The sequence below is a fragment of the Tamandua tetradactyla genome, chromosome 13, assembly GCF_023851605.1.
Source record: "Tamandua tetradactyla isolate mTamTet1 chromosome 13, mTamTet1.pri, whole genome shotgun sequence".
In the NCBI taxonomy this organism is placed as follows: Eukaryota; Metazoa; Chordata; class Mammalia; order Pilosa; family Myrmecophagidae; genus Tamandua; species Tamandua tetradactyla.
This window is the reverse complement of record NC_135339.1, coordinates 22,396,989-22,423,135: the sequence shown is the minus strand read 5'-3', so window position 1 is coordinate 22,423,135 and position 26,147 is coordinate 22,396,989. Positions and strand designations below refer to the sequence as shown.

The 26,147-nt window shown below is 35.2% G+C and overlaps 1 protein-coding gene and 1 pseudogene across 4 annotated transcripts in view; one reads left to right on the top strand and one right to left on the bottom strand.

The window, feature by feature from the left end:
• ADK (adenosine kinase) overlaps positions 1-26,147 on the top strand; it is a 626,273-nt gene that overhangs the window by 123,565 nt on the left and 476,561 nt on the right. The gene's annotated exons all lie outside the window — the stretch shown is intronic.
• Positions 20,516-22,019, bottom strand: LOC143654511 (dnaJ homolog subfamily C member 7 pseudogene; annotated as a pseudogene).

The following is a 26,147-nucleotide window of genomic DNA, read 5'->3' as shown; positions in this document are numbered from 1 at the left end:
GGATATCTTTTAGAAGAATGGCTGCTGGCATCGGGGTTCCTCTGCCACATGGAGGGCACATGATGACATCTGCTGGTTTATCTCTTCTGCATTGGTTTCAAAATGGCTCCTTCAGCTCCTGTGGGACCTTCTGGCTTCTCCTGGGACATTTTCTTTCTCTCTTAGCTTCTCTGGGCTCTGAGAAATGTCTCTCCCTTAAAGGCCTGCAGCAAGTGGATTGACACCCACCTTTAATGGAAAGGGTCACATCTCCATGGAAACAATCTAATTAAAAGATCCCATCCAACAATAGGTCTGATCCCACAAAATTAGATTCAAAGAGCATAGTTTTCTGGGGTACAAAACAGTTTAAAACTAGCATACTTTCCTTATTTGTAGAATATTTGATAGTGTAGATGGGAAATCAATAATAAAAATGACTCAAAATAACAGGATATAAAATTAACATGCAAAACATCAGTAGCATTTGTATAACATAATAATAAACTACAGTGACAACAATAAAACTACTTGAATATAAACTCACCAAAAAATGTCTAAAATCTACTTGAAAGAAAACTACAAACACTTCAGAGACATATAAACTAGACTTGAACAAATGGGAAGGGCATCCCTTGTTCATGTTTAATAAGTCATAACATTGTCAAGATGTCATTTCTTCTTAAGTCAATTTATAAATTTCACATGATCCTGACAAAAAATACCAAGTTATTTTCTGGAGTAGATAAGTCTATATAAAAGTTTGTGTGAGAAATAGAAGACAAAGAATGGATAAAAAAAGGGAAAGCTCTGAGGAAACAGCTAGTCCCAACAAATAATTAATGCATACAACAAAGCTTCTGTAATTATTTTATTAATACCATGATATCAAGAGAATAGATATTTAAACATTATTTTGCTCCTGTTTTTAGTTGGCATGACATCCCTTGTGAAGGAGGAGCCTCTGTGTTATGAATTATTCATTTTGCTTTTTATTTCTTCTCCTAGAGTTCTCACCTACCTTAATGTGCTGATTTGAAATGATGTATGTACCCTAGAAAAGCCATGTTTTAATGCTAATCCCATTTTGTAAAGGCAGCCGTTTCTTCTAATCCCTATTCAATGTTGTATGTTTGAAACTGTAATCAGATCATTTCCCGGGAGATGCGGTTTATCAAGAGTGGTTGTTAGGCTGGATTAGGTGATGGCATGTCTCCACCCATTCTGGTGGGTCTTGATTAGTTTCTGAAGTCCTATAAAAGAGGAAACATTTTGGAGAATGAGAGCAATTCAGAGAGAGCAGAGCACAATGGCATAGCCACAAGAAACAGAGTCCACCAACCAGCGACCTTTGGAGATGAAGGAGGAACATGCCTCCCGGGGAGCTTCATGAAACAGGAAGCCAGGAGAAGAAGCTAGCAGATGACACCGTATTCGCCATGTGCCTTTCCAGATGAAAGAGAAACTCTGACTGTGTTTGCCATGTGCCCTTCCACTTGAGAGAGAAACCCTGAACTTCATCGGCCTCCTTGAGCCAAGGTATTATTCCCTGGATGCCTTAGATTGGACATTTCTGTAGAATTGTTTTAACTGGGACATCTTCTCAGCCTTAGAACTGTAAACTAGCAACCTATTAAATTACCATTTTTTTTCTTTTTTTTTTTCCTTTTATTTCTTTTTTTTATTAATTAAAAAAAGAATTAACAAAACAATTAGAAATCATTCCATTCTACATGTACAATCAGTAATTCTTAATAACATCACAGTTGCATATTCGTCATTTCTTAGTACATTTGCATCGATTTAGAAAAAGAAATAAAAAGACAACAGAATAAGAATTAAAACAATAATAGAAAGAAAAAAAACAAAAAACAGAAAACCTATACCTCACATGCAGCTTCATTCAGTGTTTTAACATAATTGCATTACAGTTGGGTAGTATTGTGCTGTCCATTTCTGAGTTTTTATATCCAGTCCTGTTGTACAGTCTGTATCCCTTCAGCTCCAATTACCCCTTCTCTTTTTTTTTTTTTTAATTAATGGAAAAAAAGAAATTAACCCAACATTTAGAAATCATACCATTCTACATATGCAATCAGTAATTCTTAACATCATCACATAGATGCATGATCATCATTTCTTAGTACATTTGCATCGGTTTAGAAGAACTAGCAACATAACCGAAAAAGAAACAGAATGTTAATATAGAGACAAAAATAAAAGTAATAATAGTAAAATCAAAACAAAACAAAACAAAGCAAAAACCTATAGCTAAGATGCAGCTTCATTCAGTGTTTTAACAAGATTACTTTACAATTAGGTATTATTGTGCTGTCCATTTTTGAGTTTTTGTATCTAGTCCTGTTACACTGTCTGTATCCCTTCAACTCCAATTGCCCATTATCTTACCCTGTTTCTACCTCCTGCTGGACTCTGTTACCAATGACATATTCCAAATTTATTCTCGAATGTCTGTTCACATCAGTGGGACCATACAGTATTTGTCCTTTAGTTTTTGGCTAGACCCACTCAGCATAATGTTCTCTAGGTCCATCCATGTTATTACATGCTTCATAAGTTTATCCTGTCTTAAAGCTGCATAGTATTCCATCATATGTATATACCACAGTTCAGCTGGCATAAATGCTCTTTAATATTTCTTGCAGGTTAGGAGTGTTACTAATGAACTTTTTCTGCTTCTGTTTATTAGTGAATATTTTTAATCTCTTTCTCATTTTTTTTTCTCTCTCTCATTTTTGAATAGTTTTTCCAGACGAAGAATTCTTGGTTGGCATATTTTTTCTCTCACTAGCTTAAATATATCATACCACTACCATCTCATCTCCGTGGTTTCTGATAAGAAATTGACACTTAATAATGTTTTCCTGTACTTTTACTGATAAAGCTGCATACACCATAAAGTCCATTGAAAGTATAAAATAAGTGGTCCCCAGTATCATCACACAGATGTGAACTCATTACCAGGATCATATTTAAAACATTTGCATTACTCCAGAAAATGAAATTAAAAAGAAGAAAATCCAAAGCACCTCATACCCCTTACCCCCCCCCCCCCCCACTGACCACTAGTATTGCAATCTATACAATTTTAAGACTTAGAATTGAGATAGGTTAACTAAGACAGTGTAGTATTGAACAGATTATATATAAGAAAAAGAGTCAGAACTAAAGAAATCATCCTGAGTACATCTGCACAAACACAGACAACGATTTCTTTACAATATACTTATCAATCATTATCAAAGATCGGAGCTACTGGATTGTAGTTCCACAACTTTGGGGTGTTCTGGCTATTCCCAAGCACCCTACTCTATAAATAAATGTTTATATAATGAGTCAGTAGTCATAGGCATTTATAGAATTCTAACTTCTCAGTTACACCTCTTTCCTCTCATTGATATTTTATCCTTCAGGGCTATTTGGCCAAGGACCATTTTAATTTCTTCATGCTGGAAAGGAGTATTGGCCTTCTGGGATAGAGGAATTAACCTGGTTGTTTTTTTTGGAGTGACTGGTGCTTCAGGGTTTCAGGACTTGTCTTGCCTATAATCAGTCTGTAGGATTTTTCTGAGAAAATTTTCTGAGCAAATAAACTTACTAAGAAATCCTTTATAAGATTTAGATAGAGCCTAGGCACTTCCTAGAGTTTTCAGGAGTACTGTTCTTTGTGGTATGACAAACTGTGGTAGTTTGAAATATCTGGTTACAGTTTGCATAGGAGTAACCACCAGAATGACCTCTCAATGCGATCTGAAAGTTTTTAGCCACAGAAATTTTATTTTATTCTATTTCTTTCCCCTTTTGGTCACACTCAACCCACGATGCCAAGACAAGCATCATCGCTGATGTCTCACAGTGCCACAGAGACCTATACCATTGGAAGTCATGTTTCATAGATGGGGAATGGTACTGAGTTTATTTACAGAGTTATTGGCATTCATTTTTTTTCCAATTCTGTTGTACGTGATGAACTGCTTTTCTCTTAATGCTTTCAAAATCCTCTCTTTATTTTTGTAAGTTGAAATTTTGGTTAGTATATGTCTCAGAGTGGGTTTAGTAGGGTTTATTCTGTTTGGATTACATTGTACTTGTATCATTATGTCTTTCATAAGACTTGGGAATATTTTTGCCATTTCCTTGAATATACTTTCTGTCCCCTTTCCCTTCTCTTTTCCTTCTGGGACACCCATGTCATGTATGTTCTGTGAGCTCCATGTTATCATTCAATTCCCAAAGACCCTATGCAAATTTTTCCATTCTCGTCTCTATCTGCTTTTTTCTCATTTTTGTTTCAGGTGTTCTGTCTTATAAGATACTAATTCTTTGTTTTGCCTGTTTAAAAATGCCGTTGTTTGCTTCTACCATATTTTTAATCTCATCTATTGTGCTTTTCTCTTAGTTTTATTGCAGGCTTTCAAATTTTTTATGTTCACCCAGTGTCTTCTTAATATTCTTTAATACATATTTTCTTTCATCTCTTTGAATTGGTTTAGGATATTTGTTTGAATATCTGTGAGTGGTTGTTCCAATTTCTGTATCTCTTTTTAATTTGTTCCTTTGCCTGGCCATATTCTTCTTTATTAGTATGTTTTGTACTTTTCTGCTTGTTACTTGAGTCTTTAATTATGTTGATGAGATTCTGAAGACTGGTTTCCCTCTCTTGTATGATAATTTGTTGTTGATAGGGTTCCTGTTACAGCCCTTATTTGGCACTGGGTTTGTGAGCATTTCAAAGCCACAGTAGGGCCAAGGTCACATGCAGGGGTGCAGAAGAATTCCAAAGGGACTTGGAGAGAGGGCCAGGAAAGCAGCTTTCCAAGATGGCACATTCTAAGTCTGCCCCAACAGATGGCACTATTTGGCAACATATTTCTCATGGGCCCTACAAAGGCAAGTTATTTTAGCACTCAGTCTGTTCTGCTTCTAAGGCAGTTGGAAACAGTGGCATTTCAAGAACCTGTCTGGGTAGGACCAAAAGGAGAGAGACACAGAAATTCAATTTTGCAGGCCAACTACTGGGCCAGGCTCTGCTGAATCCATCTGTATTCCTGGCAGGGGAAGAACTTCCCCAAATCTTCTAGTCTGCAGCAGCCCACCAGGGAGGAAGCAGGCCTATCAGAAGCTGTTGGTCTTGAGGTTCGGGGAAGGGCAGCATGAGCCATGGCCAACTGAATCATTTACTGCAGTTTCTCTGAGTAAACAGTGGTATTGTAGGCACCATTGGTGTCTCTCTGAAACAGGGCATAGCTGTGGGACCAAGATACCCAATTTTGCTAGGTAAGAAATGGATCTGAACTGTGTCATGTTACCCTGTTCCCAAGGGGGTAAGGGCCTTCCCAAATTCCAGTCTATAGCATTCTGACATACAGGAGCTGGGCTGACCAGAAATTATTAGACTCAAGGGTGGAGGATATGTGCAGATAGGTACAGTCCAGTGAGTAACTCACTGTAGTTTCTCCATCACAGTTTCTCTTTCTCTTCCTTCAGGATGGTACTCCACCTATCTCTCTTTTTTTTTTTTTTAACATGGGCAGGCACTGGGAATCGAACCTGGGTCCTTTGGCATGGCAGGCAAGCGTTCTTGCCGCTGAGCCACTGTGGCCCTTCCACCTATCTCTTGAGCCCAGAATAGCTGCTTTAGACGGTTTCTACCTGTCTTTTAGGTGTTTGTGCTGAAGGAAACTCTGTACTTCTTATTCAACAATCTACCGCTTTAGAGATTTTTATTGTAAGCTTATAGGACCACCATCATTTGATGTAATTTTGGCTTATAGGATTCTGTAAATTTGTCTTTGACTGAAATCTGCCTAATGTACCTGTACTTATAAGACTTCTCCATGTCAGCAAGGTTGATCCTGTGTTCCCCGTGACAAGATTCAAGGTGAGATCTGACTTCTGGACTTATGACTAAGTATTGATTTGTTGAAGAAACTCTTGATGTTGAGCAATAATGATGACCAAGTGGAGTCCAGGAAATAGTATAACACAGTTGTAGGCAAATTACCCCTGCCAAAGATCTGATTCTAAGCATTCCATTCTGAGCGCTGTCTACCAATCTCCTTATTGCTCTGTTTGTAAATTTATCTTTTTATATTCCTTATATTTTCCTTCTTCCTGTAAAAAGATATCATTTTATGGCTTTTTGTATGATGTAAATTCAATCAAGGAATGTCTTAGGTTTGGTATGAAAGAAGAATACACCAAATAGAAATGCAAGTTATGATGCCATCACCAAATTCCAGTGCTCAGAGGTTCTTTTCTACTCTAGAAAAAGTACTATTTCCATGGAGGACTCTCTTTTAATACAGTTGACAATGTCATCAGTCCTTGACTCAATAATGGGCTGATGATCTTCAGGGTTTCTCTGTCATCTGAGAAGATGTATTGGAATGTCTGCTATCTTTCTTTCCTTGGGTACACAACAGTTTCAAACTGGAGAAGAAGTCATTCGTTGTTTTCATACAATGTGGACATGGCCCAGGTACTCCCCAAGCTCTGGGCACCTCCACAGGTCTGCAAGAAGAAATTGTTCTTCCTGTGGTTGTGGTGCCTGGTCATTTTGGATTTTTTCACTAATATTTTTCTAGGATGTGATAGTATCTGTCAGTGTCATGAGTGCTAAATAGAACTTTAAAAAATAGGAATAAACATAATTTTATCTTAAGTTGTGAAGGATTAAAGCTGTTTTGGTCTAAGATGATAATGGGGGCTCAGACCTAGGTTTTAGAGACCTAACTCAGCAGTGATTAGGGGAAGTTACATGCCTCACCCCAGGTGATCTTTAAGGTTGCTTTCAACTGTGCAGTGCTAAAATGTATCCTTATAGGGAACATATGAAGTGATTTTGGTGAGTTAAAGAATATTTTGTTCCAAATACAAGTATATTGCATGTTCATTGTAAAAGACTCAAATGTTTCATGAATATATAGAAAGCAAACATCTCCCAGAGTTCTTTTCCCACTGCCAATAATTTGGTATATATTTTTCTCACATCTTCCTTAAGAAAGTAGTCAATATAAACAAAAGAATATGTGTAATGTGAAGCACACTAATGCAGCTAACCCTCATGAACCCATCACCCAACAGAAGAAATATGTTATCAGTAGCTTTGAGACTCCCAGTTTACTCCTCCTGTGTATTATCCCCCCAATTCTCCACATTGGGAGTAACTACTCTCCTCAGCATAGCTTCTTTTTCTCTTAAATTACCCCTGTTCTTTATCATTTTATGAGAAATGTGTATTTGTAAACAGTGTATTCTTCAGTTTTGTTTCCTTTTGAACTGTATTAATGTAATATCTTTTTGTCTGTTTACATATTGGTGCATGTAGCTGTTCATTGATTTTCATTGTTCAGTTACTAATGTTCCATTGGATGAACATAGCTTACTTTATTTTTCTATTTGCCTGTGATGAACATTTATGTATCCAGTTATTTTGCAATTATGAACATTACTGCAGTAAACATTCCTGATGTGCCTCCTGTTATACATAAGCAAGAGCTTATTTAGGCAGTACTTATCAGCTATTGTCAAAGTAAGAATACTGTGTCAAGTCACAGTAGGAAATACATCTTTGCAGCATGTATACATGCACACAGACATACCCCAGGACTGAAATGAAAATTTCATGAAACAGTAACTACTCTAACTAAACATAATAAGACAAAAAACTAAGTTAATAGCAAATATGATTTCTTACTGCTAAAACACAGCATAGGTAAATATCCCCCAGATAAGAAATATGAAAATGAAAATATGGAAATATTTGTAAGAAAAGATTTTATGATGGGTATTTAAAAAAAGTTTTTTTAATTGTGAAATATAACATATATACAAAAAATCAGTAAATTTCAAAATACATTTTTATAAGTAGTTATAGAACCGATTTCAGAGTTTGGTATTGGTTACAATTCCACAATTTTAAGTTTTTCCTTCTAGTTGCTCCAAGACACTGCAGACTAAAAGAAATATCGATCTAGCTATTCAACAATCGTGCTCATTTGTTAAATCCTGTCTTCTTTGTTATAGCTACTGCTTCTCCTTTGATCTTTCTTCCACTCTTTAGGGGTATTTGGACTGTGCCTATCTAACTTTTTCACGTTGGAAAGGGCTGCTGATAATATGGGATAGGGGAATGGACTAAGTTGCTGTTCTGGAGAGGTGATATTTTTTTTTAGTTCTTAACAGTAATATTTCACTAGTCTTCCATCAGTTGCAACAAAGGCATCACACAAATGCTAAGTGTCAGCAATAGGAGGGTATAAGAGGTGTGAGGATTTTCTTTTTGGAGCAATGAAAAGGCTCTAAAATTGATTCTGGTAATGAATGCACAGCTCTAAGATTATAATGAGAGTCATTGATTGTACATCCTGGATGGACTTCATGATGTATGTGTGTAAGAAATTGCTTAAAAAAAAAAGCCTATGTTGGGAATTTTAGGGGTTATTTTTCTCCCTGTAGTAATATTGTGAACCAGATCGCCCTAAACCATGGAGGAAAGGCCTCCTACAAATTATCCTAGCATGCAATAAAAAGTCCAGCTTCTCTCAATGCAGGGCTAGTGTAGACCCTTTGACTCACCAACCAGGTGATCAGTGAGTATCTCTATCTTTCTTTTCAGTTAGCTAAGCATAAGCACGTCCCCATGACATTCAGCCAAAAGTCCATCTGGCCACCTTGTCTGAACAATATGTATTTTTTTGGTAGGTGATAGAGAAGCCCTCCGTGCTAGCATGCAGCTAATCTAGTGCTGCCACTGCCAGGCCAGGTGTGCCCAGACTTAACGTATACTCAAGCACCTGTATGGTGTTCCTGTCCTAGGGGAACACTTGTTGGTGTCCCATATCCCTATGGTATTGCACATACTAGATTCCCCAGTGGGTCAGCTGTAGGCACCAGTCACTGCATTGGGCGGCCTTGTCATATACTGTAATAGTGTTGTTGCCACAGTAACATTAAAATCAGGCTCAACCATCAATAAGAGGAAGTGGAAAGGGGTATGGTATGTATGAGTGTTTTCATTTCTCTTTTTATTTTTTTCTGAATTGATGGAAATGTTCTAAGAAATGATCATGGTGATGAATATACAACTATGTGATGGCATTGTGAGTTATTGATTATATACCAAGAATGGAATGATCATATGACGAGAATGTTTGTGTTTGTATGTTGTTATGTTTAAAAAAAAAAAATTCAAAAAAAATTCAAAAAAAAAAAATCAGGCTCAAAGATACAGTCCTCTGAATCAAACCACGCTATTTGGTTACAGTTGTTATTAGAAAACCCTCCCAGGTAGGATCTTGGTGCCGTTAGGTTTTCAACACAGAGGAAGATGTTCTTCTCTAGATTGGGGCACTCCCTACAGGATGCCCCTGGGCTTTGAAAGATTTCTCCCACATCCATTGCAGTTGACCATCCTTGCTTAGAGAGTGGTTTCCACACTATGCTAGATCATACATCCGGTAGGCAATTGTAATCCACCATGTTAACGGGTTGGCTGGAATGAGGTGGAGATATGGCCATCATATCATCTCGTTCAGATACTGAAAGATTGAACTGTTTGGTTCAATTGGTCTGTTTGGAGGCTCGAGCAAAAGCCTGTATCTTTGGGACTCGTAGGTGATGGGATTGTCCATCACTGTTGGATAGTGGTTTTGAAAGGTCCAGAAAATGTCCAAATCAAGGCATTATCAAGATGATGCTTTCTCCTAATGACTGTGGTATTCTAGGGCTGGCTGCTGGTGACCCTTGGTCTTTCACTTGACACATAGCAAGACACATGGCGTATCTCCTCAATAATAGGTATTTTTGCCTATTAAAAAATTCATTCCAAATTACTGCATAAAATGACAAAGCTATGTGTTCATCTGGTATGCTGTTGAACATGTTGCTTTCCTTTGTTTTTAATCAAGTCAAGATTGAAATCCTTGTTCAAATGAACAGGTTGTTGAATGAGAATAAACGCTTTATATTTAACAATAGAAATATCTTTTTGCCTTAATCTAAAGTAATTCATTCTGTTTATCAAATTTAATGTGATTATTGATTCAAGGTTTAGAAAACAGAGCTTTTATCCAAATGTTTTTCTCTCATGTTTCAAGTTTCTCTTCTGGAAATAAGTGATAAAATATTTTACACAGAGAAGTTATGGTATCTTATTTAGTTCAAAACTGTCTTCATTTAAAAAATGTTCTCTTCAATAAGCTGCAACAATCATGGGAACTAATAGTAACTAAGGTGTTTACTTTAAAGAGTTATTTACCATGACAGTATTATCTTTTAGAATTCTTGGATATGTCTGTTTTAAAATATGTCATTATTTGTTCTCTATAGGTTTGAAGTTATTTCTTTAAGGATATTGAAAATAATAAATTCAGTATGTCTGTTTTGTCCACCTGGTTTATCAGTAGTATTTGCCAGATGAGATTTTCATTTACCTGAAAAAAGTGTTATTATATTTGCATATTTTTTGCCACCTATACTACTTAATATTTTCTTTCTCAACAACCAATGTTATTTTAATATTTTACTCTAAGTGTGGATCTGTTTAGTTTTAATCTCTGAACAGAATATTTCAGAAAATCAGTGTGCTGGTTTGAAGGGATGTATGTCCCCTAGAAAAGCCATGTTTTAATCTAAATCCCATTTCCTAAAGGCAGAATAATCCCTATTCAATACTGTATGTTTGAAAACTGTAATCAGATCATCTCCCTGGAGATGTGATTTAAACAAGAGTGGTTGTTAAGCTGGATTAGGTGATGACATGTCTCCACCCATTTGGGTGGGTCTTGATTAATTTCTGAAGTCCTGTAAAAGAGGAAACATTTTGGAGAATGAAGGAGATTCAGAGAGAGCAGAGCAGAACGACATAGCCACAAGAAGCAGAGTCCACCAGCCAGTGACCCCTGGAGATGAAGAAGGAACATGCCTCCTGGGGAGCTTCATGAAACAGGAAGCCAGGAGAAGAAGCTAGCAGATGATGCCGTGTTCACCATGCGCCTTTCCAGATGAGAGAGAAACTCTGAACTTCATCGGTCTTCTTGAACCAAGGTATCTTTTCCTGGATGCCTTAGATTGGACATTTCTGTAGACTTGTTTTAATTGGGACATTTTCTCAGCCTTAGAACTGTAAACTAACAACTTATTAAATTCCCCTTTTTAAAAGCCATTCCGTTTCTGGTATATTACATTCCTGCAGTTAGCAAACTAGAACAATGGGCTATTCAGTGAGCTTCCTTTCTTTACATTACAGTTTATATACATTTTTGTTAGAATTTCTATGTCAAAGCTTCATTATGTAAAACAGTGATTCCAAATAACTTTTTATACTAGTAGTCTCCTATTTTTAAGAATAAGCCAGCTGTTTTCCAATCATATTTTTTACTCTATCACTTGCAACTCCAATAATTTTTTTTGTTTAGTTAATATTGATCAACAATGCACTTTCTAATTCTTTTACTATTTAAATCAGTAGTATGGGAGGTCAAAATTTATACATTAACAAAATCTTATATTAAATGGTCTTCCCACCTGTGGCAAGATATAAGCTGAAAGAGTTGTGCAACTTGAAATATTAGAACTCCTATCAAATTGGATCATGAAATTTATACCAGACTAAAACTGAGTAATAAACAGTTTCTTGATATTCTGCAACAGTACAGATTTTATGCAGTACTATATCATCATCAAAAGATACAGCTTTTATTAGCTGTTTTATTATTGAAAGAAAAAAATTGTCTATCTGCACATGCTAAAAGAAAAAAAGTTCAGTGGCTGTGTGAGTAATTTTCTTTTGCAAAGGGTTAGGCAACTAAATGATAAGAATCACTAAGAATCCTGCTGGTAACTTTGTCTTATCTTTTTTCTTATGTGAAAGTATTTCAGGAATGTCAAGTGTGCTGTGTTTCCAGGTATCTTTACTTTTAAGATTTTAATCTTTCAGTTTTAAATGCCATTACAAATAATACTTAGGCTTATAATTTTTATTATTTTTACACCTTTATTTAAAGGTTTTTTTCTTTTTCTTTTTAGAATAATGATCAACTGAAGTTGGAGTTTTCTGATTAGCCATCGCTCTTTATAGTCTTTACTATTCCAGAATCTGAACCTGAATCTGCCTCCTTATTTTTTATTTCCTCATTTTTCTTCTGAAAACAAAACCATCTATTTTCATGTTAATTGTCTAATTAGGATGTTTAATTGTTTAAAATGTTATGAACTTAAAAGTGTTATATTTTAAAAACATACTTTTAAAGAGTTTTGCAATAAAAAGTAAAAAAAAAATTAATAAAAAGGTTTGCAAACCCTGCTCATGAAGTTTATAACAGCTTTATTCATAATTGCCCAAAATTGAAAGTATTTCAATTAGATGCCCTTCAGTAGGTGGATAGATAAACAGTAGTATATCCATACAATGGGATATTTTTCAGTAATGAAAAGAAATGAGCTATCAGTCCACCAAAAGACATGAAGGAATCTTAATTGCATGTTGCTAAGTGAAAGAAGCAATTCAAAAAGTCTTCTGTATGATTTCAACTTTATGGCATTCTGGAAAAGACAATACTGTAAAGACAGTAAAAGGACCACAGGTTGCCAGGGGTTTGGGGGCATGGGGTTGAGGGATGGTAATGATAAAGGTAATAATGAATACGTGACACTGTGCATTTGTTAAAACCCAGAGAACTATAGAAGGCAAAAGGTGAACCCTAATATATCTGTGGACTTAGTTCAGTATAATGTAGCAATATTGGTTCATCAGTTGTAACCAGTGTATCACAAACTAATGGAAGATGTTAATAATAGGGAAAACTGTATGGGGGGAGGATATACAGAACTCTGTACTTTCTGTATAATTTTTCAGGAAAAAGAAAACTCTAAAAATAAAGTATAATATTTAAACATAAAAGTTTAATACTTTAATGGTCAATGGATAAAAATTGTCCCAGACTTTTTCATAACTATAGTAAATTACGTTAACATAAAATTGCACTTTGCATTATTATCTCTGCTATTATTGTGATGGCCAAAGTGAACACCATATATCAAAATATTGAATGAGGTGCCAGTGAGCAAAATATTGAACAATCAATTTTTTGTCTGATATGTATGTTGATGACAAATACCTCCACTAAATTTTACTCAGTGCTAGTCCCTAGAGCCTCTCACACTGCTTGGCACTCAGTAAATGTTATTTGAACAAATAAAAGCCTGAGGAATGAATGAAAGAAAAAATTATCTGAACTTCATATAACTTTAAGTTAATTTTTTTGAATTGCCCACCATAGATTTACTTTAGCATTTAGATAAAGGAAGTCATTGAACAAACTTATTTTATAGTTACTTATCAGTGGATAGATGTTAGAGTTTGCTAGCTGCCAGAAATGGAATGGCTTTTAAAAAGGGGGAATTTAATAAGTTGCTAGTTTACAGTTCTAAGGCCTAGAAAATGTCCCAATTAAAGCAAGTCCATAGAAATGTCCAATCTGAGGCATCCAGGGAAAGATACCTTGGTTCAAGAAGGCTGATGACTCTCAGCATTTCTTTCTCAGTTGAAAGGGCACATGACGAACAAATTGGCATCTGCTGTGGCTTTTTGTGGCTTTCTCGTGGCTCTAAAAAGGAACTCTCTCCAAAATGTTTCCTCTTTCAAAGGATTGATGGGTGGAGTCACAACTCCATGGAAGCTATCTGATCAAAAGTTATCACTCGCAATTGAGTGGGTCACATCTCCATGAGAATGATCAAAATGCTCTCAGCCAGCAATATTGAATGAGGATTAAAGGACGTGGCTTTTCTAGGCCATCACAATAGACAAGATTTATTCATCATTTATCAAAACATTTCCTTCAAACCATTCATTTGGCACTATGGAATGTTATTTTTCTTGTTATTTATCTATTAACCCTGTTGGGGATTATATTACGTCTCCAACAAAAGGTGTGGTCTGGTCCTAACTCCTGGTTCTGTGGGTGTGAACTCATTTGAAATAGGAACTTTTCTTTTTTCAAAATTTATTGAACATACCAACATACAAACACATTCTTACCATATGATCATTCCATTCTACGTATATAATGAGTAACTCACAATATCAACACATTGCTGTATATTCATCATGATTATTTCTTAGAACATTTGCATCAATTCAGAAAAAGAAAAAGAAAACGGAAAAAAATTCATGCATACCATACCCCTTGCCCCTCCCTTTCATTAATCACTAGCATTTCAATCTACCAAATTTATTTTAACATTTGTTCCCCCTATTATTTATTTATTGTAAATAGGAATTGTGAAGATGTTTTTGTTAAGGTGTACCCAAACTGATGGAGGAAGGATCTTAGTCCAATATGGCTGAAGTCATTATAAGCAAAGGAAATTGCTTATAAAGAAAAGAAAATCATGGGTAGCAGACAGAAGCTGGAAGTCAATGAAATCTGGAAAAGAGAGAAGACACTGCAATCTGCTTTGCCATGTGATGGAAAAAAACAGGAACAAGCATTGCTAGTAGCCAGCCCAGAATGCCAGAGTCTTCTGGGAGAAAGCATAGCCTTGCTGACACCTCAATTTTGGACTTCTCCTAGCCTCAGAACCACATGCCAATAAATGCTCATTGGTTAAGCGAACCGATCGTACGGTATTTGTTTTAGCAGTAGGGAAACTGAGACAAGCACCATTTTTATCAGGTGCTAGGGATTCAGAGGAAAGTAAGACAGCATCTGCTTTGGAGGAGCTGATAATCTCGTGGGTACTCAATGAACAGTGGAATGAGATGTGAAATAAATGTTGATCCATGATAAACATCTAGTGTAAGCAAGAAAAGATCTTAACTGTTTTAAGTTACTGAGAGTTTGTAGTTGTTGCCTGAACCTTACCTCGCCTGTTTCCACTGATGCAAGCTGTACATTAAAACAGTCTTAGCATGGAAATAAAATTATTTTTTTTAGAAGGAATGGAAGTGCACAAAGTTATAGAAAATTTCTTGCCTGATTTCAACCAGTGTGATATAAATACATTAAAAAGCTGGGTAAAAATTGAAGATAACTGCACTTTTATGGATCACTCAATTTTACATTCAAGAAATCTAAATGGTTCGCTTGTGCTTTGATAGTCACAGTTCCAAAATGACACATATACATTTTAAATAAGTGTGGTGATATTAATATTTATTTGAAAAGTATAGGGGTTATTAAAGCAATTTATAATTTATTGTTATCAATTCAGCATTTTATATCATTTTGGAAATTTAATTTAGACTAATCATATCTGTACAGATGTAGATACTTTAATTTTTCTATAAGACATTTTTATGGTGGTTTGGGTTGTTATAACTAATTAATGAGTAAAATTTATACTACAAATAACAAACCAGTATATGATTAAGATTATCATTTATTGATGTTAAATTATAATTGTACTCTAAATGAGTATTTTCATCTAGACAATAAACTTGAACTCTAGAAAAATGCAGTATAACTTGTACTGTAAATAAACTATTAGCAATGAGCATCACAGTGAGATCTGTGATATGAATTATTCACTGCAGCCTTATTCTTTCTGTGTCATTAGCATGTAAGATAATGAACTTAATTACTATGGCTTTAAACTCAGGGAAGTGAGCAATTTATGTGTGGAACTTTCTGGGCTGCATTTACTACACCCAAGGGTATTGAGATAGCAACAGACACTACTTCTGTATTCTGATGCTGAGATGATCTTTCTCTTCTTTGTTGATAAATTGTTTTATATTTGTATTTAGAATAAGAGTTATAGGATATTCCCATGTTTGAATCTCTTTTTAAAGGTGTTATGAGAAACAGTTAAGTACTTTAATATGTGTTCTTTTTAGCATAATTCGGTATTGTTGGTAGTCAGAATAGTATGTATTTTTTCATTCATTCACATAAGTTAACTTCACCTATTATAACAGATTACCATAAACAGTATAATTACTTGAAATTTCTAGGCTAAAAAGGTTAATAATCAATTTTCTCCTCTTAAAGGATTTGGATTAAAATGATTTACTTCTAAAGCACTCTGAATTAGCATATAGCCCTTTCTTATCTATAATCTTGTGTCTCTGATCTTAATTTAAGATTTTGATGAGCTTCTTGCATCTATTTTCTCTTTATGTTATAGTTTAAATTATCTTCAATAAGCCATCCTAATTAAAGTTGGTGAATCTACAACTGCTTCATTATACACTAATCAATTATATACTAATTTAATTCTACTTAGCAGGGTATAGTACATCATTAATTGGTTTCCGACTTAATACAACAGATGTAGCAATAATTGAAATTTGAGGCATTTTATTTATCTAGGAAAAAATTAGTAATCATAATGTCAAGTAATTCACATATCAACTCTGATAAACTAAGGCTTATTTCTAAAAAGTAGAAAGTACAGCTTTTATTTATGTTCATTAAGTGCCATGAGCTGATTGCTGAGTGTGTGATATGTTTAGATGTTAATACTCTAGTACAGTTTTCTGCCTTTTCCCTTAAATTTTTATCATTTTCTTATACTTCTAAATGATTTTCTATGACATGGTTTTTTTTAACATATTATGTAGTATCATATAGACATACCTTATGTCAGATCTTCCAGCCTTTTTGTCATGGCCCAAATAAAATAATATTTACTAGTAAAATGTTTTGAGCATGTAAGTATGTGCTCAAATGTAATTTTCTTTTCCAAAATTATTTCAAATGAATAAGAGTATTAGATATAATTAACTTGAAAACTTTTAGCAAAGTGATCTGATCTTAAAATTTATTCTTGTTGAGGTAGTGACTTATATGTGCCTCAAAATTGGTAGGACTGAATTATGAACTCAAGGTAATCATTTTTCTTAATTAACTGCTCCTTGACTTAAGTGATTCAGATTGAATTTCATTACTCATTCTTTTTCTACATGTTCATATTAGTTGGGACTACTCCCTGCCTGCCCTACCTAGCTTTATTCCTAATAAATTTTTTTTCTGTTTTTTTATTTTTTGCTCAACTCTTTTGTATTTCTTTATAAGAAATGTTCTAGACGGTGGGTTTCTAGGTTTTGAAGTCTATGTTACTAGATTTTGAAGTCGAGATTGAATGTACTTCATCCTTTTGAAAAAATTAAGTAATTTTGGTACCAAGTGTCAGGGAATGCCATGGGCCTTTGATCCACTATATCTCAGGGCCATCTTTTTTTTTGCTTTTTTTAATTTTTATTGACAGATCTTCATATACATACAGTCCATACATGGTATACAATCAGTGGCTCACAATATCATCACATAGTTGTTTATTCATCACCATCATCAGTTTTAGAACATTTGCATCATTCTAGAAAAACATATGAAAAGAAAAAAGAAAAAACGTATACATCTCATATCTCTTACTCATCCCTCTCATTGACCACTAGTATTTCCATCTACCCAATTTATTTTACCCTTTGACCCCCTATTACTTGTTTATTTTTTTATCCATATTTTTTACTCATCTGTCCATACCCCAGATAAAGGAGCAATCAGAGTCAAGGTTTTCATAATCACGCAGTCACATTGTGAAAGCTCTATCATTATATAATCATCTTCAAGAATCAAGCTGAACAGTTTCAGGTACTTCTGTACAGCCGCTCTAATGCACCATAAACTAAGAAGGGAATATCTATGTAATACATAAGAATAACCTCCAGGATAACCTCTCGACTCTGAAATCTCTCAGCCACTGAAACTTTATTTTCTCTTCTGTATCTCTTAACACTTTTGGTCAAGAAGGCTTTCTCAATCTCAGGGCCATTTAAAAAAAAAGTCAAAGGAAATATATGCACATGGTTTAAAAATCAAATACAGCAGATGGTCTTATAATCGAAAGCAAAGGAGATCTTGCCCTACATTTCCCCGTCCCCATAAACCCAAAGACAGCTACTTTTAACTATTTTTGTTTTGAGTACTTCTTGAGGATGTCTATACCTGTAAGTATATATAGTAAGATTATTTATTATTTCTTGATATTTCTGGTCTTCCATGTCCTTCAGTGATTAGTTGTATCTTTATTTCCTGTCTTCCTGTCACCTCTACTTTTTTCCTTCACCCTTCCTTGTTTGATCACCCTATTTTCTTCCTCAGTTGGTTACTTTGTAACGTCAACTAATACAGAGAAGTTTTTATTTCATGTTTTAGTAGCTGTGCTCCTGCTTTCTACCTCTCAACATTTATTAATTTTGACATTGAAAAAAGTCTATACTGCTAAGAACTCTTTTTGTGTTAAAGTAGTTCTTGCACATAGGTGAAACCCCAGTTAGTACCAAAGGTTTTAATAGAGTATAGTGGTCTCCTACCCTTTCCCCAGTACTCTAGAAACAACCACTTCTATTATTATTAGTGTGTTCCTTCTGGTACTACTTATTTCTAAATAATGTTCTTATTCAGCTTTTCTTGATAACCAGTTTTAGTTTGTTGCAGCGAAGGGGCTGGAATCCCCCTCCCTTAGGGGAAAGGGTGGAGCCTTGAATACACAGTGGCCTACATGTCCAGAACACAGAGGTGGAGGTTACTGAACCTGATCACTGTTGACAATCAACTTTTACGAGACTCAGCTGAGACTTAACTTGTAGCCAGGCCTTGCGAAGCTCTCCTATATAAGGCACCCCCCTTCTTTTTTTTTTTTTTTTTTTTTTTTTTTGCGGATCACTGATTTCCATTTCTGGACCAGCGACCATCAGAAAAGAGTTGTGTCCTGTCACTAAGTCCCAAATTAAGCACATGGGGAACTTTTTGAGTGATGTGTTCTTTGGTCTCAGGGTTGGGCTGGAATGTAGATGTTGTCTTTTGACCTTTTTATGGTGGTTTAGGATTTGGAGTACATATTTACTCTTCCAGTTTTGAAAAATTACTTAGTAATTTTCATTTAAAATCAGTCTATAAACAATATTTACATCATAATGGCCATCTAAGTATTGGGTAAAGTAATGTACTATTTTACTTAAATTTTTGAGTTCCCTCACCACCACGCTGTTTATTGCTTACTTATGCCTTTGCTTAGAGTCCCTTGGGCTAATTTTCTAATTTTCCCCTCAAGGATTCACAGATCTCTTAGACACCTATCATTAATTGTGTTCAAGTGTTTAAACATAGGTCAATAAGTTCAATGAATTTTTTTTTTTCTAGAGAATTTTTCTACTCTGTTCTGTTTCAATTAAATTTTTTTACTCTCCACAGTTGTGCTCCTAGAGTTCCCTTATTGCTCTTTTTGTTTGGATAATTTGCTTTTTGGTGGTTTTCTCTCATTAGTTTTCTTCCCTTGTTTTACGGAAATATATCCCTTAGAGCTTCCTGAAAAAAAAAAGATTGTGTGAAAAGAATATTTTTGACTACTAGTGGGCCTAAAATGTCTACTTTCACATTTGATTGGTATTTTGAGTATGATATTGAAGTTTGAAAATAACTTTTCCTTGAAATTTCTCAGCCATCACTCCCATCAAGAGCCATTGTTGTGGCCTAGTACGTGACCTATTTTAATTTTACTTTGGAAACTTTTAGGTAAGGTCTTCTCTTTCCCCCTAATACTCTGGAATTCCTTGAAGTGAAAATTTCTTTTCTTTTTTCTTTTACTGTGCTGGGTCAGTTATGGGCCCTTACAATCTATATCCTTACAGATTAGACTGAAATGCCCTTCCTACCATTTTTAAAAAATTTCTGTTTTTCCTATACAACCCTATGAGATTAATTTATAAGATAATATTACTTTTTTTTTAACTTTTAAATTATATAATGTAACATATATACAAAACAGAGAAAGAAGAAAGCAATGATTTTCAGAGTACTATTCAACAAGTAGTTACAGGACAGATCCCAGATTTTGTCATGGGCTACCATACCATCCTCTCAGATTTTTCTTTCTTGCTGCTCCAGAATATAGGAGGCTAGAGGGAATAAATATTTTTTTATTGTCACAGCAGACTTTCTTTTTCCTTTTTTTGTGAAATAACATATATACAAAAAAGGAATAAATTTCAAAGCACAGCACAATAATTAGTTGTAGAACAGATTTCTGTATTCAATATGGGTTCTGCAATTTTAGGTTTTTACTTCTAATTACTCTAAGATACTAGAAACTAAAAGAAATATCAATATAATAATTCAGCAGTCATACTTGTTAAATCCTACCTTCTCTGTGTAACTCTACTATCACCTTTGATCTTTCTATCATACTCTTTAGGAGTACATGGGCTATGCCCATTCTAACTTTTTTTTTTAGAAAGGGTCAAAACATTTTATTCTCTTTATTTTTTTTTCCTTTTTCGTAAAGTTAAACAGTAAAACGAAAGTTCACAAGCTGCCTCCCCATCCACCCCCACCTCCCTCCCCGACGCAGTCTTTGGCACTGGCTCCCTTTCCTTCACCCCACTGACACAGACACAGGTATCCAGCTGAGAAAATGAAACTGCTCTAAGTACAGGAGACATGCTGAAGGGAGGAGTTGAATTGTGTCCATATTCAAGGTTAAATTGAGCGAATCTGCATTTTCTGGGTTATGGGAGGTTGGTTTTCTTTTTATTAGACAAACTGAAAAAAAAGAAATTCCCTGGACCAGATGCTTCAAAGCTGAAGCCCCCTGGACCACCGAAAGAATGCCTTGAGTCTATTGTCTGCGTCAGAATCACCCACATTCATGCCCTCCTCATCTAGGTCTTGTGCACTGTCATAGCAAGTCTTTTTCTTGGGATCAGAGAGGATGGTGAAGGCTTCTCCAACTTCTCGAACTTTTTCTCTTCCTCCTTCTGAACTTCAACACTGGCTCCACTGTGCCGATCTGGATGGTGCATCAAAGCCCGTTTCCGATAAGCTTTCTTGATCGTGTCCTCAGAGGCATTCTTGTCCACTCCCAGAATCTTGTAGTAATTTTTCTCTTATTCTTCTTCCGCTCCAGCTGTGCATTTTTTAGGAGTTGTTTGTATTCTTTTGTTTTCTCTGTCTGATGTACTTTTTCATAGTCCTGTGCGGCTTCTTCGTACTGTTCTGTATCCATATAACACTGAGCTCTTCTCAAGTAAGCTTTTATGTAAGTGTCATCGAGCTTCACTGTTGTGCAGTCTTCTGTTGCATCATCTAGTTTCCTAAGTTTGGGATTAACTGTACCCCGATTATGGTAGAGTTTAGCATTTGTTTTTATATTGTTGGGGTCTATCACCAGGGCTTCTGGGTACAGTTCATATGCTAGTTTGTAATTTCCTTCTTTAAATGCTTTATTCCCATCTTCTTTCTTTGCTTTAAGTGCTGTGGCATTTCTGCAAGCAATACAAGCCTTCTCATGGTCAGGAGCCATTCTGAGAGCCTGTACAAAAAACTGAACCACCTTCTCAATACAGTCTTCATAATGAAGGCAAAGACCTCGTATATACAGAGCATCTGCTTTGGTGGAATCCATTTGTAAAATGTCTGGCCACAGACTGTGCTTCTGGACAATGACCCAGCATAGCTAAACATTCTGCTAGGAGGATTTTGAAGTGATGGCAGGCAGGAGCAAATTCTAGGGCAAGATCCATGCAGAAAACAACCTTCTGAAAATCCCGCTTCTCAAAATCTGTTTCTGCTATTTTCTCATATTCTATGACTGCATTAGCATTCTTGAACTCCTCTTGTGCCTGAGCATTTTTGTGATCCAATTCTAGGGCTTTCTGAAAACTGACATGCTACCATGGCATTCCCTAAAGAAAGGTGGCACTTGCCCTCTCGCAGGTGTCCCTGGACAAAACTGTCATCCAACCTCACTGACTATTGTACATCTCCAAGAGCTTCCTGGAACCTTTCAAGCATCATCAGGGTGGCCACATGATTACCATAATAGCTAGCATTTGTAGGACACATATCTGTGGCTTTTGTATGATAGTTATAAGCTTCATTGTAATCTTTCTTGGCGTAGTATGCATTTCGTTGTTCCTTGAAAGACTCTGCTTCTCTCTTCGCCCCTTCATCATCGAGCAGCTCTGGCTTGGTCGCCGCCATTACCACATTGCACTCTATGGCAGCTGCCATCTTACTGCCGGGATCAGAGAGCCAGGTGGGTCATTCTAACTCTTTCATGTTGGAAGGGGTTGTCAATAATGTGCGGTAGGGAGGTGGAACTAATTAATGCTCTAAAGAGGTTGGGCCCTCTAGGTTTCAGGACTTAACTGGTCTAGGGACCCATCTGGAGGTTGTAGGGGAAAGTTATCTTAGTGCATAGAACCTGTGTAGAATCTTATATATTGCCCTAGGTGTTCATTAGGATTGTTTGGAATGGTTTTGGTTGGGGTTTGACAAGCTATGATAGGTAGCAATGTCTAACTGAAGCTTGCGTAAGAGTGACCTCCAGAGTAGCCTCTTGACTGTAGTTGAACTCTCTCAGCCGCAGATACTTTTTTAGTTACGCTTCTTTTCCTCCTTTTAGTCAGGATGGCATTGTTGATCCCACGATGCCAGGGCCTGACGTATCCCTGGGAATCATCTCCTACACATCCAGGCACACTTTCACCCCTGATGTCATGTCCCATGTAGGGGAAGGGCAATGATTTCACTTGTAGAGTTGGGCTTAGAGAGACCGAGGCCACATCTGAGCAACAAAAGAGGTCCTCCAGAAGTAACTCTTAGGCATGCTTATAGGTAGGCTAAGCTTCTCCCCTACCTACATAAGCTTCAGTAAGCCCCTTCCTACTCTTTTTGTTCTGTATTTTTTGATAATTTCCTCTCTCCATTTTCTCTCTTCCTTTATTTTGGAGCTTTGCTGTTTTAATTTTTTTAAGCCAATTTCCTGTTCATGGACACTTTAAGTTTTTCTAGTTTTTCACTACAAAAAAATCTTGTGGTTATCTTTCTGCAAAAATTTTGCGATTTTACAAAATTGTGCCAATTTTTCCCTGAGATTACTAAAAGGAGTACACATATTTTTGATCAGTGCCAAACTGCCTTTCATAAATTTATATCAGTTACTTATAATTGATATAATAGTGCATATTTACCCTGGCCACCATACTATAGGTGAAAACATGATATTTAATAGTTCTAATAAACTTTTCTATTAATTATTGAAAAGTTTGAGAGTATTTTTTAAAAATTGGCCATGTGCAATCTTTTTTCTTTTTTTGGTAAAAGCTCTTTTTGTACTCATTCTTCAGGCAGGCATTCTGGGCCATTTTCTCCTGTATTTATACCTTGGTATTGGTCCAGACAATATTAACATTCTCTTGGGAAAAAAGAAGCAAAAGAGAATGAATTCAAGGGTTATTGTTTCAAGGAAAGATCCCTGTTTTCTAAAGTCTAGAGTGACTGACCTAAGTCATCGAATCCATGCCTTTTTCCAGGGTTGGCCATTTTTCAGAGCATTAAGTGTACCAAGCAAATGGAGCAGTGAGAGAAGACTTTGCCATGAGACAGAAGATATTTTAACCTTGAAGATTTTGCCTTCACCCTGTTTATAAGTGCTTCTTCTGAGAAATATAAGAGGGAGTGAAAGAGAGATTTTGAGATTCTCCTACCTGTTCAACTTTAAATTCTGGTGAGAAGCTCTAACTACTAAGTTAGAATTGCTTTATCAAGCCATGTGTATTTCCAGTTGCTCATATTCTGTGTTGCTAAGTCATGAAACACAAACAGAAGCCAACATGGAACACATTTGATATCAGTGAATAAATAGGAAGTTTTATTCATTCAGTATTCATTTAATTGTGTGTTAAATCTTTGGGGATTGTGTAGTGATACTATACTTGGTCTCACTAGCTTAACAATTTTAGGGATTGGTAGGAGCTTTACTAATAAAAAATGCATTTTGTGCTTCTAAACAATAGAAGCATTTGCTAATCCAAGAAAACTTGTGAACTTGGAGACAGACTTTCTGTAAATGGAGTATGATGTTTGCTTGTTTCTGTTTTCATGAACACTTCTATTAGCTCTTGCATTTTAAAGCTAGACAAGTAGAGTGTTGTGTTTGGCAAAAAGACATTAAGAGATATCCCTAAGAGTTTTTCAATTGTTGTAAAACATAAACATTTAATAAGGAGTTGAGCAAAGTGGTTTCAATGTTATTTAAAACATTTGTTGTATTTGACTTCCTAGCTAAATGGCCTGGTTCAGGAATTAACAAATTGCCCCAAGGGTAATTCTTAGAGCAAAGATTTCTTTTTCCATGCTGAAATACTTAATTTCTACAAATACTACATAAGGAATTAAATAAGAAGTCAAAAAGTCATAAGAAAAAGAGAGACCTTCCCTTTTAATTGTTTTTACTAGGAAGCAGAAAACATTTCTAATGGCAGACTATGCTTTATCATGGAAATACAATTGGGTATTTTAAGTCTTCACAATTTTTATTTTATTGTACTTTGTGGTGGATGTTAGTAAGCTGAACAAGAGGGTAAGAAATAAAAGAATAAACAGGAAGTCTCAAACTTACAAGTGGTAGTGTTCCACAGTTTGTAGCATGGATTTTCTTGTTTTTAGTTTTTCCTTATGAAATATTACAAGTACATAGAAAAATTTAGCAAAACTACGGTAAACATCATGTACCCAGTATCTTACTTGGTTGTATCTTAAAACTATGCCATATTTGTAGAAGATTCACAGGGTATATAAAACAGTACAGATACCCTTGAAGGCTTCTGTGTGTCTCTCTGTAATTCCATTCTCCCACTTCCCAGAGATTGCTTGTATTTAGTTTGGTGTTTACAGCTGTAATGTCTTTCTTAGTGCTTAAACTGTATATGCGTATGTCCATAAACAATTTGAGGGATTTATTTGCAGTTCAAAAATGTTAAGTGCTATTTCACTGTGAAGAAGGATTTCTTCTGTTATTAATACTCATCTATAGTTTATTCATACATAAATTATACATATTCATACATATCCACACAGTCTACATATTCATATACCATATATTGCAATATAATATTGTAATGTATTAATATTAATATAATATGTAATAATATTATATTATATGAATATCACAATTATTTTCTGGTTGAGAACTTATAGGTTTTTTATTATTAGAGACACTGCTACAATCAAGGTTCCTGTATTTATCTATTTTTGCATGTGTGAAAATATTCTCTAGGGTGTACTGCTTAATAAAGCAGTCACTAGTCATGTGTGTTTTTAAACTTAATTAATTAAAACTAAATATAATCATTCAGTTCTGAATTAGCCGTATTTCAAGTGCTCAGTAACCACATGTGGCCAGTGGCTACTGCACTGGATATTGTAGAGATAGAATACTTCCATGGTAGAAATTTGGATAGAATACTGGACAGTCCTTCGTAGGGTTTATACATACAAATGGAATTGTTGCCTTGTATTGTACTTTACTACCCATTGCTGAATTGTTCTTGTCAGCAGCACCTGAGAGTTCCCTTTCTCAATGTCTTTGCAAGAATTGGTTTTATCAGAAGGTTTAATTTGTTTCTAATTTGATAGGTGTGGAATCATTGTAGTTTTAATTTACATTTTAAATTTTTTTAGTGAGTTGAGCATCTTTTGTTATATATTTGTTTGCCTTTTAGGGTATTTTTTCGTGTCTTTCTGTTGCAGTACTTAAAATTGCCAATTTGTAGGTGTTCTTTGTATTTTCTGTATACTAATTCTTTGATTATATTTGTTGCATATTTCTGTGCCCACACATATTTCTCTATGACTTTTCTTTAACCTCGTTTGTAGTGTCTTTTATTGTTTTTATGTAGTTAAAAAAATTAATGTCAGCATTTGTGAATCTTTTTCATTTGTGCTTAATACTCTTACGTCTTGTTTAAGAAATTCTTTCCTGCTGCAAAGTCACAAGAATTTCCTTTATATGCTCTCTGTATTCTGATCTTTAATCCAATTGGATATACTTTTTTGCGTATGGTGTTAAGTAAAGTTTGAGATTGAGTTTTGTTTTGTTGCATATAGATAACCAGTTATTCTATCATAATGTTTTGAACAGTCTATTATTATATATCAAGTTTTCTGTATATGTATGTGTCTATTTCTGGGTTCTTTATTCTGCTGTATTGGTCTGGATATCCTATACAAATACTTCATTTGAATTTTTTAAAAAATATTTACAGTGGTGGTTAAGTTGAAGCCTTTCCTTCAGAATTTTTAACTAATGATAAACTAGAGAATTGTAATTTGTAATACAAAATATTAGAAAATGTT